The following is a 17,983-nucleotide window of genomic DNA, read 5'->3' as shown; positions in this document are numbered from 1 at the left end:
CCTAGTCTTCCCCATGCATGGGAAGATTTTTTCCTTCTGTTATGGTAAGGAGAAAATCTCCCAGGTACGTCTACCTATTTGGGGATCAGGAACTTAGAATATCAGTTTGTGGCTTCAGTGCATTTATTGATGTCTTTTAATTAAAAATAAAATAAAACGACTCTTTATCAAATGTATGTGCTCAGACTAGAAGGGTAGAAAGGGAATTTAAAACAAGAATTTATGCAAAGTTTATCAATGTTAATTCTAATCTAATATATCAAGAAGGTTTCTAAATTAGGGAGTTGTTAAATATAAACACCAATAATTGTAGCTACAAATGTGGATTGTCCTCAATTTTTAAGATAAAAACAACTTGTAAATGTCTGTAAAAATTGTATATATTTTTATAGAAAGTCTATTTCTTTGAAATGTAAAGGCACAAGAGTAGAATTTCCATTAGTTTCTTCATACCATTTTGAAATTTACAATTTCTATAGTTAGGAACCTATTTCTTACAGCTTTTCTATCCTAAACTTTGTCCTGGTCAATTCTAGATTGTATACAGAACCACTTGATGTAATTGTATGCAACCTGGTTGTGATGGAACAATTCTGATTCATAACTATGTAGGCTTTAATTTTCCTATCAGATTTTGGTAAGTATTCCTTATAGGGCTTTTTTTAAATTTTTAATCTGGGTTGAGAAATTGGGTAATGGAAATTCTTTCAATACATTACATGTAGATTTTCAATGATTGAGTCAGGTTGTTTTAAGGGGGGTGGGAGATGGGGAGCAGGCCATTGATTTACAAATAATGAGCTCTGATTGGGCAACAATTTGTTTTGCGTTCCTTCTGTTCAACCTAGCTTAACTGGTGAAATTTGTGTTCATGAGTTCATCTGCAAAGCTTTTAAAAAGGTTTTCAGCTGTTCCAAATGGGATTTACCAGCAGTATGTGTATAAAAAGATCTCATCAGGTGGATGAGAGATGTTTGATCCCTTTGCATAAGTTGTAAAATGATGGCTTTGAAAGCAGGCCATAGTCTAACCATGGTGCTATTTTAGGCTGGCTTGTTAAACACGGGTCTAAGCCTAATATATAAATAAAGCAAATACTTAATTGTTTCATTTCTAAAAAAAAAAAAAAAAAGATTGACCTTGGTAGGAGATAATACGTTGCCCACCCCCAACAGCCACATCTGTGCTCCTTCTCTTTTCATGCATAACTATAATTTGCTTTTCCTGCTGTAAGATATATTGGGGGAAACTATGACCAGTGGGTCAAATCTAACCCATTACTTGTTTTTGCAAATAAAATTTGTAAGAACCATGGTTTTAAAATAGCAGAAAGAAATGGTTGTACTTTGGTACACATGCCTTCAATGTTATGAGACAATTAAAATAGTTTTCCAAAGGGATGTATCAATTCTCATTTATATTATCAATTTGTTGAAATTTATGTTATTCAATGTCCTTGGAAACATTTTCTATTATCATACATTTTAAATTTATTGATTTTGATGGGTGTGTAGTCTGAATTTGCACTTTCCTAATGGTTAATGAAATTGATCATGTTTTAATGGATTTATTGGTTATTTGTACATTCTCTTTTCCAAAGTCTGTATTTCAAATTTCTTATCTGTTTTTCATCTGGATTATCTCTTTATTTTTCAGGATTTACATGCACAAGTTATTTGTTAGTTATATAAATATACAAACATATCTACAGGGTGGGCAAAAGTAGGTTTAGAGTTGTGAGTACTAGAAACACACAATTTATTCTTGTGTTATTACTTATTATTGTATTATGTATATTTTCTAACAAATAACTCTAAACCTACTTCTGCTCACCCCTATATATACATATATGTGTGTCATATATATCACAATCACCATATTCCACTATTCTCCTAGGCTTTTCATCTTTAAAAACTTTTTTTGATGGCAAAAAATTCATAATTTTAATATGGTCCAATTTATCAAGATTTATTTCAAAGTTGTGAAAATAGTTTCCTATATTAAGCTTTAGTCCTTGACATGATACTGCTTCACATCAAAACTTGCCCCTATTGTTTCGTATGCCACATACGGCCCTGCTCCCACTCACTGCCAGTGCCAGAGCTGCCACTCGCACCCTCTGCGCGTGCCCGGCGCCAGTCCTGATTACCTGGTGCTGTCAGTGGGTATGAGTGGTGGCTGCCTTCCCTGATCCCCGCTGAGGGCTTTTCCACCTTCCTTTGCCATCAGCGTGTGGGAGCGGTGGTGGCAGCAGTGGGGCTCCATCAGACAGGAAACTGGGGGCCAAAGTGGGAGGGGCCAAGCGGGGGCATGGAGGATGGGCCAAGACCCGCCCCTGTGCCCACTGCAGCCCTGCAGCCCACAGTTTCTTTCAAGGTACACAAATTTGTGCACTGGGATCCTAGTATATTTATAAACTGCGTAGGTATTTCCAGTAGATAAGCCTATGTTCAGTTGAGAGCATTGATGGGTTAGTATATTATATGGAGACAGGGCTTCTTTAAATGCCAATAACAGCATCCCCTGTAGCCTGGAATAATACACTGAGACTTGTATATGGAGTCACAGTTAATCAATTCCCAAATGGATCATGAGTATGTGCCCAAGTCTTTGTATGCTGCCATAGAATTGTGCCACCCTGTGGACATGGATTGATGTGAACATGGCAGTTTATACTTGTTTGTTTGTCTGTTTGTTTTTGTGTGTGTCTCTGTGTGTAATCCTCAGAAATAATTGAGTCCTTGGTGAACAACGACTGAATTTGTTTAGGTATGTGTCTATTTTCACTAAACAAACAGAAGATATATGCCAGATTAAATTAATGAAGCAAAAGGCAACATATTTGGTAACAACATTAATTTTCAAAATGAACTTAAAATCTTATTCCCATTTATTTTTATCTTCAAATGTATCACTATGAAAAAACCTCTGATAAAGGAAGTTTCTAAGGCACTTTTAAAGTAAAATTTGCTGTATTTGTGTGTCACTCAATGGGCATGTTATCATTTAATATTTCATCTCTCTATACCACCCAGGAGTTAAGCAATGATGCCTAGTTTAAAAATTGCAGATGTTGAAATCAGCAAACTTGATATAAACTAAAAGTCCCTGAGCAAGCAGGAGCAGAGTGTAGAAGGCAGTGCTGGTTTTGGACTTTGGGCGGGGCCTGCTGACCCTTCTTTCCACCACCCACACTATCAAAGCGACCTTAAAGGTGAGGGTGAGGGAGATGGAAGCACATCTGTGAGCAGAGAAAACCACTTAACTGCTGTGTGGAGCAGATAATAATTATGTCTATTCTCTTCACTAAAATGTTATGGCTTAAGTAACATTTGTAAAGACGCTATGGATGAAATCACTGTAATCTCGAACAGGCATTTACACCCAACAGTCTCTTTGAGATTATGCCTTTTATCTTCTACTCTGATGTATCAACATTACAGTACATGCTTTTGCAAACACACCTTGGGTTATTTTTTATCTGGTGTTCAGAATGCCTGCATCCAAAATTGTCTTCAAGCTGAAGAGGGTTTGGCATTTTGTGATAGAAAGAATGTGAACTAAATGAGCCAGGACACCTGGTGCCATCAGAGTGAAGACACACAGACCTGCCTGGGCAGATGTATGAGGATTGCTGTCCTGGTTAGGATCGCCAGGGGTATGTTTGGCACATTCAATACCTCAGAGGATCATTTTTAACAACCTTCATCGACTGTACAGCAATATTGTTTTCATTGAGTTACCAGTGAAGATAACTTTTTGATTCATTACTAGTTTTAAAACAACTAACAACTAAGAAAGGGTATATCCTGTGTCATAAAAAGGGAATATGCAAATTGACCATCACACCATCAAAGAATATGGCGGTGCCCATAGTGGAGGTCGAGTTCTCATAATGAGCCTTAACGAGCAATCAGCAGGGACCTGAGGCTTCCTGGCTCTGGGCCAGGCCAGGGACCTGAGGCTGCGCCCCTACCCTGGTAGAGCTTGACAGGGGACCTCAGGTCATCCCCCTGCCCCAGCTCTGGGCCAGGGAACCTCAACCATGACCCTTACCCCTGCACCGGGCTGGGGGTCCTCAGACCACACTGCCTGCCCAGTGGGGCTTGACAGGGAACCTTAGGCCATGCCCCTGAACTGGCAGGGCTTAATGGGAGACCTCAGCTGCACTCCCCACCCTGGCATTGGGCTAGGAGACCGGATGGTGCACCCCCCATCTGGTGTGGCTTGTCGGGGGATATGAGGCTGTTCCCCAACCCTGTGTGGCTGGACGGGAGCCCTTAGGCTGCACCCCCTGCCTGGTGCCAGGCCATGGGACCTGAGGCTGTGCCCCCTCACACCCCACCCAGCGGGACTTGATAAGGGTGGAGCCGGCCAGTTTGGATCTCACCCAATGTGGGTGGAGCTGACTGGGTCTGGGTCTCATGCAATTTTGAGGTGCTGTGGATGGGCAGGGCCTTGACTTTGGGTCCCGTGGCAGGCCCCAGACTTTGACAGGAGAAGATTTTCATATACATTTTACTAATTTTCTTTCATCTCTGACACTGCTATAATAGAGAAAGGGCAAATAGCAATATTAAAATATTTCCTCCAATTAATCCCCATTTAATAAGCACAAATTTTGTGCACTGGGCCACTAGTTTAAATATAATATTCATGGAAAATATTGTATGCAAAATTAAAGTTTCTGCTTAAGAAACAAGAATATTACACTTAGCAGTTTGCATTCTGCTTTACTGTGATACATTTCAAACATAAATAGGGCAAAGAAGTAAGAATATACAATGGAGATGTGACAGTCTCTTTAATAAATTTTCTTTTAAAAATCGAACAGGTACATGTGAAACACTATCTTTATGGATATGCTTCCTTGAGCAAGGAAATAAAAAATATAAGTTACTATTATACATCAAAATAAAAGTAAAAGTTCTGCACAGTAAAAGGAACCATCAACAAAACAAGAAGACAACCTACTGAATGGGAGAAGACATTTACAAATGGCATGTCTTATAATGAGCTAATATCCAAAATTCATAAGGAACTCATAGCACTCAACACAAACAAACAAACAAACAAAAACACAAAAAAAAAGCACAACCCAAACAATTCAATTAGAAATTGGGCAGTGAGCATGAATAGGCATTTCTCCAAAGACAACATGCACATTGCCTACTGACACATGAAAAAATGCTCTGAATCACTAATCATAAGAATTCAAACTACAAATTGAAACCACAATGAGATAACACTTCAAACCTGGTGGAACGGCTAGCAACAAAAGGTCAACAAGTAACAGGTATTGAGGAGAATGTGGAGAAAGGGGAAAATTATGCTTTATAGGGGGGGGGATTCTAAATTGGTGCAGTAGAATACAGTATGAATATTCCTAAAATTATTAAAAAATATAACTACTATCTGACCTAGTAATTCCACTGTATATTTAGCTGAAGAAAACAAACAAGATATTTGAAAAGATATATCTACTCTTGTTTCTCTTAGCATCCTATCTAATAAAAGAGTAATATGCAAATACACTATCACTCTAAAACATAAGATGGCCACCCCCATGTGGTCAAAGATGGCTGACCCCATGTGGACATAAGATGGACTTCACCAGATGGCTGGCAGTGCAGGGCAGTTGTGGGCAGTTGGGGGAGACCAGGCCAGCAAGGGAGGGCAGTTGGGGGGAACCAGATCAGAGGGGGGGGCAGTTACGGGGGACCAAGGCCTGCAGAGGAGGGAAATTGGGGGGGACCAGGTCTATTAGTGGAGAGCAGTTGGGGGGACTTGGACCTCCAGGGGAGGGCAGTTGTGGGGAATGCAGGCCTTCAGGGAAGGAAAATTTTGGGCAATCAAGCCAGCACGGAGGGCAGTTAGGGGTGACTGGCCTGCAGAGGAAGGCAGTTGGGGAGACCAGGTCTGCAGAGGACAGCAGTTGGGGGGAAGAGTCCTGAAGGGGAGAGCACTTAGGGGCAATTGAACTGGTCAGGGAGCAGTTAGGTGTCAACTAGGCTGGCAAGGGAGTGGTTAGGGGGTGATCAGGCTGGTAGGCAGAAGTAGTTAGGGGAAATCAGGCAGAGGCAGGCAAACAGTTGGGATCCAGCAGTCCTGAATTGTGAGAGGGATGTCCAACTGCTTATTTAGGCCCAATCTCGGTGGGATCATGCCTAAACAAGCTGTCAGACATCCTTTAAGAGGTCCCATATTGGAGAGGATGCCAGCTGGGCTGAGGGACACCCCCTACCCCCGTCCCACCCCCATGCACAAATTTCGTGCACAGGGCCTCTAGTTATTTATAATAGCCAAGATAAAGATATAATCTAGGTGTGCAGCAATAGATGAATAGATAAAAAGGGTATGCCATATATATAATGGAATTAAATTCAGGAATGAAAAGGAATGAAAACTTAACATTTGCAACAACATAGATAAACCAAGAGGGTATTATGCTAAAATAAATGTCAGACAAAGACAAATACTGTATAATTTCACTTACATATGAAATCTAAACAAAATGAAAGAAATGAACAAACCAAACACAAACAGACTCATAGAAACAGAAAAGGAAATGATGGTTGCCAGAGGGAAGGGGATGGGTAAAGGGTGAAAATAAAAACAAACAAAATAAACAGAAGTTTGAAATGATCACATACATGACAGAATGGCAGTCACTTAAGGTTAAGTTCTAGTTCTTTCTCTTTGCTGTCTCATTTATTTTTACTCTACCGTTTAAACACAAGAATATGCATCTCTCCAGGCATTGAAGACATGGCTTTCACCCTGAGTGACTGTGTGCAGACTGAGCTCAAACGACTCCAGATTCCTATAAACTTACTCTGAAAACACCTGTAGTTGAGTTTGTATGTGTTAGGCTGATTATGTAACTTCTTAAGTTAACTCCCATGTAGAGTTCAATATTTATTAGTAAAAATTTGCTCACTGGACATGCATGTGTAATGTTGAAACTGAAATAATTCTAACAATTGTTGAGAACTTACATATATATATTAAAGGAGTATTTTCTCATTAAAATTATTTATAATTGATGGAGCATGATAATAAAAAATTAGGCTAAATTTAAGTCAGCAGCATCTTATGAAATAAAAGGCTAATATGCAAATAGACCAAACAGCAGAATGACAGGTCACTACAATGTGCACTGACCACTAGGAGCCTCTCCTGCTTCCACTGCAGTACTAGGGATGTCTGACTACAGGCTTAAGCTGTCAGTTCAACATCCCACAAAGGCTCCCAGACTCTGAGAGGGTGCATGCCCGGCTGAGGGACCTCCCCACCTCCACCTCCCCTCCCACTCCCCTGCCAGAGAGCGAATTTCGTGTACCGGGCCTCTAGCTGTTTTATAAAATTATCTAAAGACAAATGCACACTCTTTTTTGTTGTTGTTGATATTTTACATAAAAAATTTAATCTTAATGCAAAGGAAAATAAATCTCTCTCTCTCTCTCTCTCTCTCTCTCTCTCTCTCTCTCTCTCTCTCTCTCTGTCTCTCTCTCTCTCCTCTCTGGAAGATATTTTCCCACTGATTTGTAGGGAGAGTGGAAGAGAGAGGTAAAGACAGAGAGAAACATGATGTGAGAGAAACACATTGATTCCAAATGCACACTCTTATTGCCTGTATTTGGGGCAGATCACTCCCATACCTTGGCTTACTTCGATAACTGTTCTGTTACCTCAATCCTGGAGATCTTGGGAAAAAGACATTTCGTACAGAAAAATCTTTGAAGAAGCCAACAAAGATACTAAGTTTGCATAGCACGTGATAAGGTTAAGTAAAAATAGATGCAGATTTCCTTGAGAAATCAGGAAGATACAGAGAATCCACCAAAGCAATCTGTAAATGACTGTTGGGCTTACAGCACCTGGTGGCTCTTGGTTCCAGGCGAAGCTGGTGTCCTCTCTGAAGTAAGGTTACACACAGGTGACCAGGCAGCAGGGATCACTGCAGTTGCTCCCTCTCCACAGATGCTCTAGGTACAATAGTGCAGCTGGATATTAGCTTAGTGACCAGAGATGAGGTGTCGGAGTCCTGCCTAGGGAAGCTCAGGACAAGTACATCATAAGCATGATCACTGGGGGAGAGAGTGATGGTGCAAGCAGACACTTAGGGCATTCTGAAGCATGCCCACAGGGTGGTAGCATGGATTGGTAAAATGATCATAAAAATAAGACACCAAGCAGGGCTGGGCCTGAATTCAGGCTTTCCCATCAATTAGCTATTAGCCAGTTCATCTAACTCTGATCTCCAGAGTCTTCCTTCATCTGCAAAATAGAGTAATACTATCTAACATTTATGAATTGTAACAAACATGACATATATCCAAACCACCTGTCATGTTAAGCATATTCAGTAATATTACCCATCTAGCAGTGGCAGGAATAAAAATTAGCATGGAGGGCCAGAGTGAGGACTGAGAGAAGAGCCACAACGTCGTATTGCAGAGCTGGGGGAAGTTGAAAGCCATGTGTGGGGGCCGTTAGTGTTCTTTCTTCAGGCTGGAAAACTGGGACTGAAGTCAGCAGAGCAGGTTTTGGCCCCATGTCTTCCACTGCCTGGCAGTTGACTGTGGGTAACACACTTCTCTTGTTTGGCCTCAAATTTTCTTTAGGGCAAGGCCATTGTCGCTGAGCCATCTTGAACCAGCCACTTACTACCTGGAACATTTTGATTCAGATAAGTAAGTAACATTTGTTCCTATATTTAAGCTGTGATACTATCACACTTTTTAAAAAACTTTTTTTAAAATTGATTTCAGAAAGGAAGGGAGAGGGAGAGAAAGAAACATCAACGATGTCAGAATCATTGGTGGGCTTCCTCCTACATGTCCCACACTGGGGATGGAGCCCACAGCTGGGGCATGTGCCCTGACCAGGAATCAAATGTGACCTCCTGGTTCATAGGTATATGCTCAACCATTGGGCCACACTGTCTGGGTAGCACACACGTTTTGAAGGTTCTTGTTAGTGTACCTGAGTCACATCCCCATCCCTTGTCCTATCTGACCCCATACTCATGTCATCGTCACCCCACCCTAGAGCCTCATTGCACTCGTATCCCTCTATCCATGTGGGTTTCAAAAATCGCGTTGGGCTTTCTTTGGGGCACAACAGAAAAAAAGTAATTACTTAGACTGTAGGTTCCTTGAGGTTGGAGACTTAGACTTCCTCCGGACAAGCAGTCTTCAGGGATGGAGCTGGCTCAGGGATACTGTTAGGATGCCCACTGTTCTTATTATCTGGTAATGAAAGTTTTCTCATGTGCAATAGTTGTTCTCAGAGTCCCAAAGTGGATTTAACATGCTGTTAAAATTCCCCTGATTTTTCTCGAAGGGCACATTCTTATTATCCATTTATATGTTTTATAATCCACTCATACATTTAGTTATTCGTTCATTCATTTAGCAAATACTCATCAAGTGCCTGTTTGCCCTAAGTGCTGTTATAGGTGTCAGCAATAAAGCAATAGCCACCGATGGAGAAGTGAAATAGAACAAGGGGTAACAGTGTGTAGCAGTCACAGGTGGTTAAGTGTTCAGGAATAAATAAACCACGGGAAACAATCAGCATTGCTGCTATGATAAGGCTGCACAGTATCTTCATGTTTCAGTGGCTTCTAATAACAAACACTGCTGCCTCATACTCACAAGCCTATAATTATCTGTAATAAGTAACTTTGGTGGTTTCCAGACTTATAGCTTCCCAAATATGTCTCATCCTACTTGTACTAGTGGCCTCCCAGAGCATGCTTTCCTTACAAAGAAATATAGAAATGCAATAGGCTGAATGGAAGCCCAGAAATGAGCTGCAAATCAAGCCACATGGGAAGGCACCCAGTCACACGGGTGACATTGCAATATGCATCATGTGACCAAGGTTTGGATGCATTATTCTATTAAGGGAAGAAGTAAACAACTGAAGACAACAATGCAATCTACCGCACAGGGTAACCATGATGAGTTCCATGCCATTTCGATACCATAGTCAAGGACAGCGTTATTAATAGATGGCATCTAAGGAAGTGGACTGGGTAATACTTAGGAGAATATTCCAGACAGAGGAAACAGCTGGTACCCTGGGAGGGGTTTGCTTTTGAGAGGGCAGTGCGGCTTGAACAGTGTGGAAGCTGGACAGCTGAGGAAGATGAAGTTCAAGATGCACGGGGGCAGGAAGGAGTGTGGTGGGGGCTGGAGCAGATAAAAGACCAACCTTGCAAAGTCTCCTTCTCTCTGAGTGAGATGGGAAGACACTGGCCAACTTCAAGCAGCAGAGAGGTGTTATTTCATTTAAGAGATAAACATACAATGAGCATGTCTGTAATGAGGAAGAGCGTTGAGAAAGACACAGGAGGCGAATTAAAGGTTATTGCAGCGATCATCTCCATGGGGGTGGGATAGCGTGGCCGTGGTGGGGCAGAGTGATGGAATCCTGGATGTATTTTGAAGGGATAGGTGACAAGATTTGCTGATGAGAGACAGAAAAGGAGTCAAGGGTGATTCCAAAGTTTTTGGCTTAAGACTGGAAAGATTCTTGACCTCATGACTAGTGAGTGAGGTGGGGAGTGTTGTCAGCATGACATTTAGATTATCATGGGTGGTGATGGTGACCTCTCCTTCCCTGATTATTTATGGTAAAAAACAAACAAACAAACAAACAAACAAACAAAAAACCTCTATCAAAATAGTGTGACCATCAAAATAAAGTGATTGTTCAGGGTTTTAGTATGAATTTTACTTAAAGCAAGCATTTTATATCAGCTGAAATGATGTCCACTTTTAAAAGTAATAAAACAAGGATCCTATAAGTAAACAATCCATGGAAACTATATTATAAAGTCAATTCTAACAAATAAAATGACATTAAGTTAAGAATGCACAAATACTTCAATTTCATTTTTAATTAACTATTCACAAGTAATGGCTGGCAATTGTCCTTGATGAAGTCAAAAGCTTTGTTAAGTCCTTGATGCTTTTTAAGTCTTTGGTGAAAATCAATGGAAGCACCTTCCTAAAAGGTATTATTTACTTTTATCTTTCTAGTTTTTTTGGGGGAGTTTGTTAATCCTCATTCCTGGATATTTTTCCATTGCATTTTTTAGAGAGAGTGCATGTGTGTGTGAAAGAGAAAAAGAGAGAGAGAGAGAGAGAGAGAGAGAGAGAGAGAGAGAGAGAGAGAGAGAGAGAGAGAGAGAGAGAGAGAGAGAGAGGGAGAGCAGAGAGAGAGGGGTTGCTTCCTGAGAGCAGACTGGGGCCTGGGATCCAACCTGCAACGCAGGTGGATGCCCTTGACCAGGAATGAAACCTGCAACCCTGTGGTGTGCAGGACATGCTTTAACCACTGAGTGTACTGGCCAGGGCCTCACTAGTTTGTTTTTAAGAAGGACCAGCACTTAACATTGACTTCCAAAAGACTCTCTGGTTAGAATTGTCTTTTTCCCCTGATAAACTCACAGTAGGTACTTCCCCCTCTGTTGTCTTCCCCCAAAATATCTAACTCTATTCACCAATTTCTTTCCTTTTTTTCTTGTTATCTACATGACAACCTATCTTTCCAGGTCAACACAAGTTCTACTTCCTAAAATCAATGACTCTGACCCTACTACCTCCAGCCCACACTCCAATATAATATTTTATATGTAAATTATTACTTTTACATAATATTGAAATATACTTTGAAAAAATATTTGTAAGCAACCATTCTAAGAAAACAAGTATTCGCATTTTACATATTATTTCTTTTTTGTACCTTCTTGGTAGAATTAGTGTTCTGGAATGGAACATGACAAGTTTGTGATTCTAGTGGGCCCTGGTTAATCTCTTACTAAAATACTCTGAACCACTAGGCCATCAGAATGCCCAATTCTGGAGTTTGGAGACAAGCTAAGCAGGGAGGCAAGGTGTGAGAATTGGGTTAGGACACTGTGTTTCCATTGCCTGTTGTGGTCTTGGCTTGCTGTGGAAAAGAATTGTGTTTAAGGACTGCGCTGCTTTGCTGGTATCTATGGCATTGCTTATTGTATGAAACTAGCCAAGAGGGGCTGAGATACGCACAAACTGGATCCTCCGTGCTAAAGGGCTGTGAATGGAGAAGGCAACGACTACAAACCCATGCACCTCATCAGTCAGTTATTGCAAAAACGGTGAGTAGCTGCCTGAGCCATGGTTCATGGAATAAGAACCGGTCTGCCTTCTCAGCGTGTACTTGCTGCACCCGGGTGATAAGATATGAGGAGGAGGAATGGTGTGGAAAAGCAGACCCTGCTCCTCTCTGCCAGCCTACTAGAGCTACAAGGGTAGTCATGTCTGGAAACTTTGAATGGGAAATGCGATTAAGGTTTGTAAGTGAATAACAGTGAGTCTTAAAAAGCAAAACTCTTCTAATAATACACAAGTCCTAACTTTATGAACTCAGGATGACGTGTAAGGGGGACCCACTACTCAGTGATTGATAGCAGAAAAAGTTTGACATAAAGCAGCATTATTTGGGAGGGCAAATAGAAACAGCAAGTGCTTATAGCCACATCACTTGAGTTAGTCTCAGATGACCTTGAGACGCATCATTCAGTTCTCTCCAGCTTGGAATGTTCTAGGGCACATGTGTCAAACACAAGGCCTGCGGGCCAAATCCGTCCCACCAGGCCTTGCAATGTGGCCCGCACCGCGCTGTCATCACTGCACTCTGCTGCGTTTCCATCACAATGACAGTTTATGACTGTTCAGTAAACCATTCGGCCCGCGATTTAGGCTGGATTTTAGATTTTGGCCCCTTCTCTGATTGAGTTCGACACCCCTATTCTAGGGTGAGAATTAAAAAATAAAGTGACTGGTCATACATGATTTTTCTATAATTTATAAGCACTAAATTATATATAAGGTCATTGTGGAAATATTGTAGTTTCAACACTCTAAAGGAAAATAATGCTCTCTATCCAGATCCACTTTTGATTATGTTGGGAATATAGATTCTGAATATGTAAACATAAAAAAATCAATACCAGATTTCTAACATTAATGGAAAGAAGAATAAGGACATTCATATTAGTCATCTATAAATTAAAATCATAAAAGAGCATATTGTCTTCAAGCATCAAGGTTCATTCTCCTCATCTCTTCTAATGCAATGCTATTTATAATTTTTTGGATTTAGAAATGGCCAGTCTTTGATTATTTTAATGTAAGTGGCTTTTTAAAAAATTATCTATTCTAAATAGTTATTTATTTATTTTATTTACTTATTTGTTTATTTATTTGTTTATTCATTTATTTTTAAATGAACATTGGGATTCATTGAGGAATCTGTTATCTAATTATTCATTTATATGCTTGAACCTCCAAATCAAAATGATTAAATCCAATAATTCTGAGTATACACTTTGATTATTGCTTTTACAAGTTGGCTTGGTGAAGATAAGTTTATTTATTGTCTGCTTTTATTTTGTTGCATTCTTTTAGTTAATATCTTATAATTTATATATTTTTTAATTTTTTAATTCTCACCCTAGGATATTTTCCCCATTGCTTTTTAGAGAGGATGGAAGAGAGTGAGGAGGGGGAGAGAAACATCCATGTGAGAGAGACACATTGGTTGCCTCCCACACTTGCCCAGGCAGGGACCAGGGATCAAACCTGCAACCAAGAAGATAAAATGTGGTTCCTTTGGAACCAGGAAGATTTCTCATGCAAATCAATAGAGAGAAATTCAATCAACATATGCAAAGATTGTTTTGTTTTTTTCTCTGGGATTATTTTCACCTGGAAAGCCAACAAGTAAATTTTCTTTGTCCTCTACCTGATACTAAACTCATTCTTTTCTCAGTGTGGAAAGAGGCAGATAAGATATGCTTAGGATCTTTTTAAAAAATATATTTTATTTTATTTTATTTTATTATTATTATTTTTTTACAGAGAGAAAGGGAGAGGGATAGAGAGTTAGAAACATCAATGAGAGAGAAACATCAATCAGCTGCCTCCTGCACACCTACCTCCTATGAGGGATGTGCATGCCCTTGGCCAGAATCAAACTTGGGACCCTTCAGTCCACAGGCTGACACTCTATCCACTGAGCCAAACCAGTTAGGGCATGCTTAGGATCTTTTAAGAGGCTGCAAAGCAGATGAAAAATTACAGTCTTTGGAGTTGGCCAAATCTGCATTTAAGTTCATATTTTACCACATCATAATTGAATGTTTTTTGGGACATATTAATGAGCCTCTCTGAGACTCAATTTTCTGTTGTTCAAATGAGGTTAATAATGACTCCTACTCTTTAATAGACTCTAGCCTCAGGCACTTATATGCTATTGAACCATGTGGGGCACACTTTCAAGTACATTATAATACATTATTGAATACATACAGTAGATATATCATATTTTGTCATAACCATTTCGAAGGAGAGCCATTTCAATTCATCCTATATAACAATCCACCAAACATTATCATTTATATGGGACACAACTAAAACTTAGACAAATAACTATATTGCTTAGTCATACCCTAGTCACGCACATGTGTCAAACACAAGGTCCGCGGGCCAAATCCGTCCCGCCAGGCCTTGCAATGTGGCCCGCACCGCGCTGTCATCACTGCACTCCGCTGCGTTTCCATCACAATGACAGTTTATGACTGTTCAGTAAACCATTCGGCCCGCGATTTAGGCTGGATTTTAGATTTTGGCCCCTTCTCTGATTGAGTTCGACACCCCTACTAAGGTCTGACTCTTGGTGTCATAGGCTAATATATATTCCTGAGGCATGTTGAATACAGGTTATGTGAAAATAGTAAATAATTTAGAAAACATTAAGTCTTCGTCACAGTTGGATGTTTAATTATATGGACTACTTCTTTGTATTATAAAAATTAACCATTATATTTCCAAAATAAAATATTTCAAAATAGAATCATAAAAGTATGTGACCAGCTATGTTTCTGATTATATTCACAATATACATACTATTTCAATATATTGCATGTAACATATTTGACATTTTATCTAATCTTAGCACAATATTAAGCAAAATCAGTAATAAAAAAGTTAATTTTTATAGTTATTTTTTCTTACAGGTCTTTTTTCCTATGGGAATTTGGCCTATTTAGTTTCTTTCTTTTTCTTTTCTTTTTTTTTTTTTTTTCTTTTTTCAGAGAGGAAGAAAGAGGGGTAGAGCGTTAGAAACATCAGTGAGAGAGAATTATCAATCAGCTGCCTCTTGCACACCCCCTACTGGGGATGTGCCCACAACCAAGGTACATGCTCTATCCAGTGAGCCAAAGCGGTTTTGGCGTATTTGGTTCCTAAGGTTGCTTTTCAGTTTGTTGCTCTTGAACAAAATATTTGAAGCGTTTGCCCCAATGGAGAGGGAACCCAATATATTTTTATTATCCAGTCATGTTCCTTTCTTAGAAATTTCTTATGCTCCACATATTCTTGGAGGTCTGTTACAATCTTACTACATATACCCAATACTCTGGTCATGATTGATTGCTCCAAGATGGGAATCTGGCAGAGACTAGAATTAATCTACACGGAGCCTTTCAGATAATTCTTTTGAGAAATACAATTTGATCTACTCATTGAATTGTAATATCACAGAGAAATAAATGAGTATAATTGACAGAAACATGAATGAAAATTCAGGAAGAATCATTTTGAAGATTTGAGATTGAAGCAGATTTTACAAGAGATATCTAAGTCACCAGAAATCTTGCACTTCTAGAGAGAGAAGAGCAATTTGGAAAGGGGTGTGTGTGTAAATAATGAGTTTTCAGTCGTCACTAGACCCAGCTGAAAATTCCTGCTCTGTGTTTTGTTGACATTTTAGTAAATATTTTAAAACAACAACAAAAACAACCAAACTCTTGTATTTGGATCGATATGAATTGTTTTTAGTCTTTGCAACCAAAGAGTAATGATCCTAAGACAATTTTTATTACAAATTAAATACATGACTGTCTTTAAATTTAGTGGTGAAAAGTAAAATTGCCATACAATTCTAGAAATTTCTCCATTTTTGTCACAGAACATTGAACTAAGTAGATTCCTAATAAATATTTGATTTGAACCCTCAACGTTGTGAAGAAGTGTGTTCTGAAATGATATAAACTAAACTTTTATGTAGCAGCCATCTTTCCAAGTCAATTTTTTTTGTAACAAAAAACAGAGAAGATTTTACAAATCTGTTGGTAAGAATCACTATCATGATTGGAAAAGAAAAGATCCAGTGAGAAGAGAATGAGGGCTTAAGAATAAATAAATAAATAAATAAATAAATAAATATAAAAGACAACATCAAGGACAATGGATTTTCTGCTGAGTACAGAAATGAACAATTGGAACACAAGGTTGGAAAAAGCCCATTTATCATATTAAGAAGGGTAAAAGCAATATATATTATTATTATTTTTTTTTTACAGAGAGGAAGGGAGAAGTATAGAGAGTTAGAAACATTGATGAGAGAGAAACATCAACTAGCTGCCTCCTGCACACCCTGCACTGGGAATGTGCCCGCAACCAAGGTACATGCCCTTGACTGGAAATGAACCCGGAATCCTTCAGTCCACAGTCCACAGCTTGACGCTCTATCCACTGAGCCAAACCAGTTTCAGCCATATATATTCTTAAGTAAATATGTCTAGTAGATAATAAAACACCTGGTTAAAATGAAATCTTCAAAATTACATTTGGATATTTGCTCCATAAAACGTCAAACATAAGGATAATTGGAAATATAGAGCTAAATTACTTAAATGTTAAGCTTTCATCCAGATGCTTGTTGCTATATTAGACCAAAAATTATCTATACTAATAAAGGGGCAATATGCTAATTAGACAAGATAGACCAGCCATCTTCTGGATGTGTGACTGCCTTCCAGAAAAGCCATGGTGGTGGGGGCCAAGGTAGAGGCAGTTAGGTGTGATCAGGCCTGCATTGGAGGCGAGTTGGGGGCAACTAGGTCAGCAGGGGAAGGCAGTTGGAGGTGATATCAGGATGGCAGGGGAAGGCAATTGGGAGTGAGATCAGGCCAGCAGGGGAGGACAGTTGGGTGCGAGATCAGGCCAGCAGGGGAGGGTAGTTAGGGGCAATCAGGCAGGCAAGCAGAGGTAGTTAGGGGTGATCAGGCAGGCAGGCAAGTGAGTAGCTAGGAGCCAGTGGTTCCAGATTGCGAGAGGGATGTCCTACTGCCTGGTTAGGCCCGATCCCACCAGCAGTTGGACATCCCCCAAGGAATCCCCAATTGGAGAGGGTGCAGGCTGGGCTGAGAGAAGGCCCCCCACCTCCCTGTGCATTAATTTCATGTACCAGGACACTAGTTTCATTATATTATAATAATCAGAAATACATAACTGCAGCAATATATAAAATAACATTTTCAATATTGTTCATTGGAGAAAGGTATTAACCAATTATTAGAGACTACACAAGAAATGCGCTTGTTTTTAAATTTTCATTATCTGAGCAGTAGTAACTGGTAAATCATGGAAACACAGAAATTTCCTGGAGGATAATCTGCCAACTTGACTAAAAAACAAGTTTATTTCCATTCCAGGTTCTTTTTAAAAAGATTTTTAGTTTTTATACATAGAAGTATCAATGAGCTAAAGTTTTTGGCTATTTATTAAAAAAACAAAGGAATCTATTTATTTTTGGAAACGCCTTAGAGAAAGTTATGAGTTCTAATCCTTTGGCAATGTTTATTTGTAAAGAATAGAGTTCAAGGAGGTTTACTGTACAGCTAAAATTCAGCTTGAAGAAGTACTAGATGGCATAAGCAGAGCTGGCTCACAAATTATATCCAATGGGAGAATGGAGAGAGTGAGACCCAGACAGTCAAAAATAGCAGAAGGCATGTGTCTGGCACTCAGACCGTGTTCAGTCCAGACTGTACAGTGGGTGCAGAGAAAGAAGAACTTTACATGTGTCATTTACAGTTGTGGGGGCAGAGGAGGTTTAAGGGGTCACCAAGTCATTTTAG

The 17,983-nt window shown here is 39.6% G+C and overlaps 1 long non-coding RNA gene across 1 annotated transcript; it reads left to right on the top strand.

Annotated features, from left to right (window-relative positions):
- Nucleotides 1-307: 307 nt before the first annotated feature.
- On the top strand, nt 308-16,487 carry LOC123651639. Its single transcript, XR_006740482.1, has 3 exons — nt 308-637; nt 15,155-15,170; nt 16,444-16,487. It is a non-coding gene; the product is annotated as an uncharacterized LOC123651639 (long non-coding RNA).
- Nucleotides 16,488-17,983: the final 1,496 nt, after the last annotated feature.

Source organism: Pipistrellus kuhlii, unplaced genomic scaffold (assembly GCF_014108245.1).
Source record: "Pipistrellus kuhlii isolate mPipKuh1 unplaced genomic scaffold, mPipKuh1.p scaffold_m20_p_7, whole genome shotgun sequence".
Taxonomy (NCBI): domain Eukaryota; kingdom Metazoa; phylum Chordata; class Mammalia; order Chiroptera; family Vespertilionidae; genus Pipistrellus; species Pipistrellus kuhlii.
This window is presented reverse-complemented; position numbering and strand designations above follow the sequence as displayed.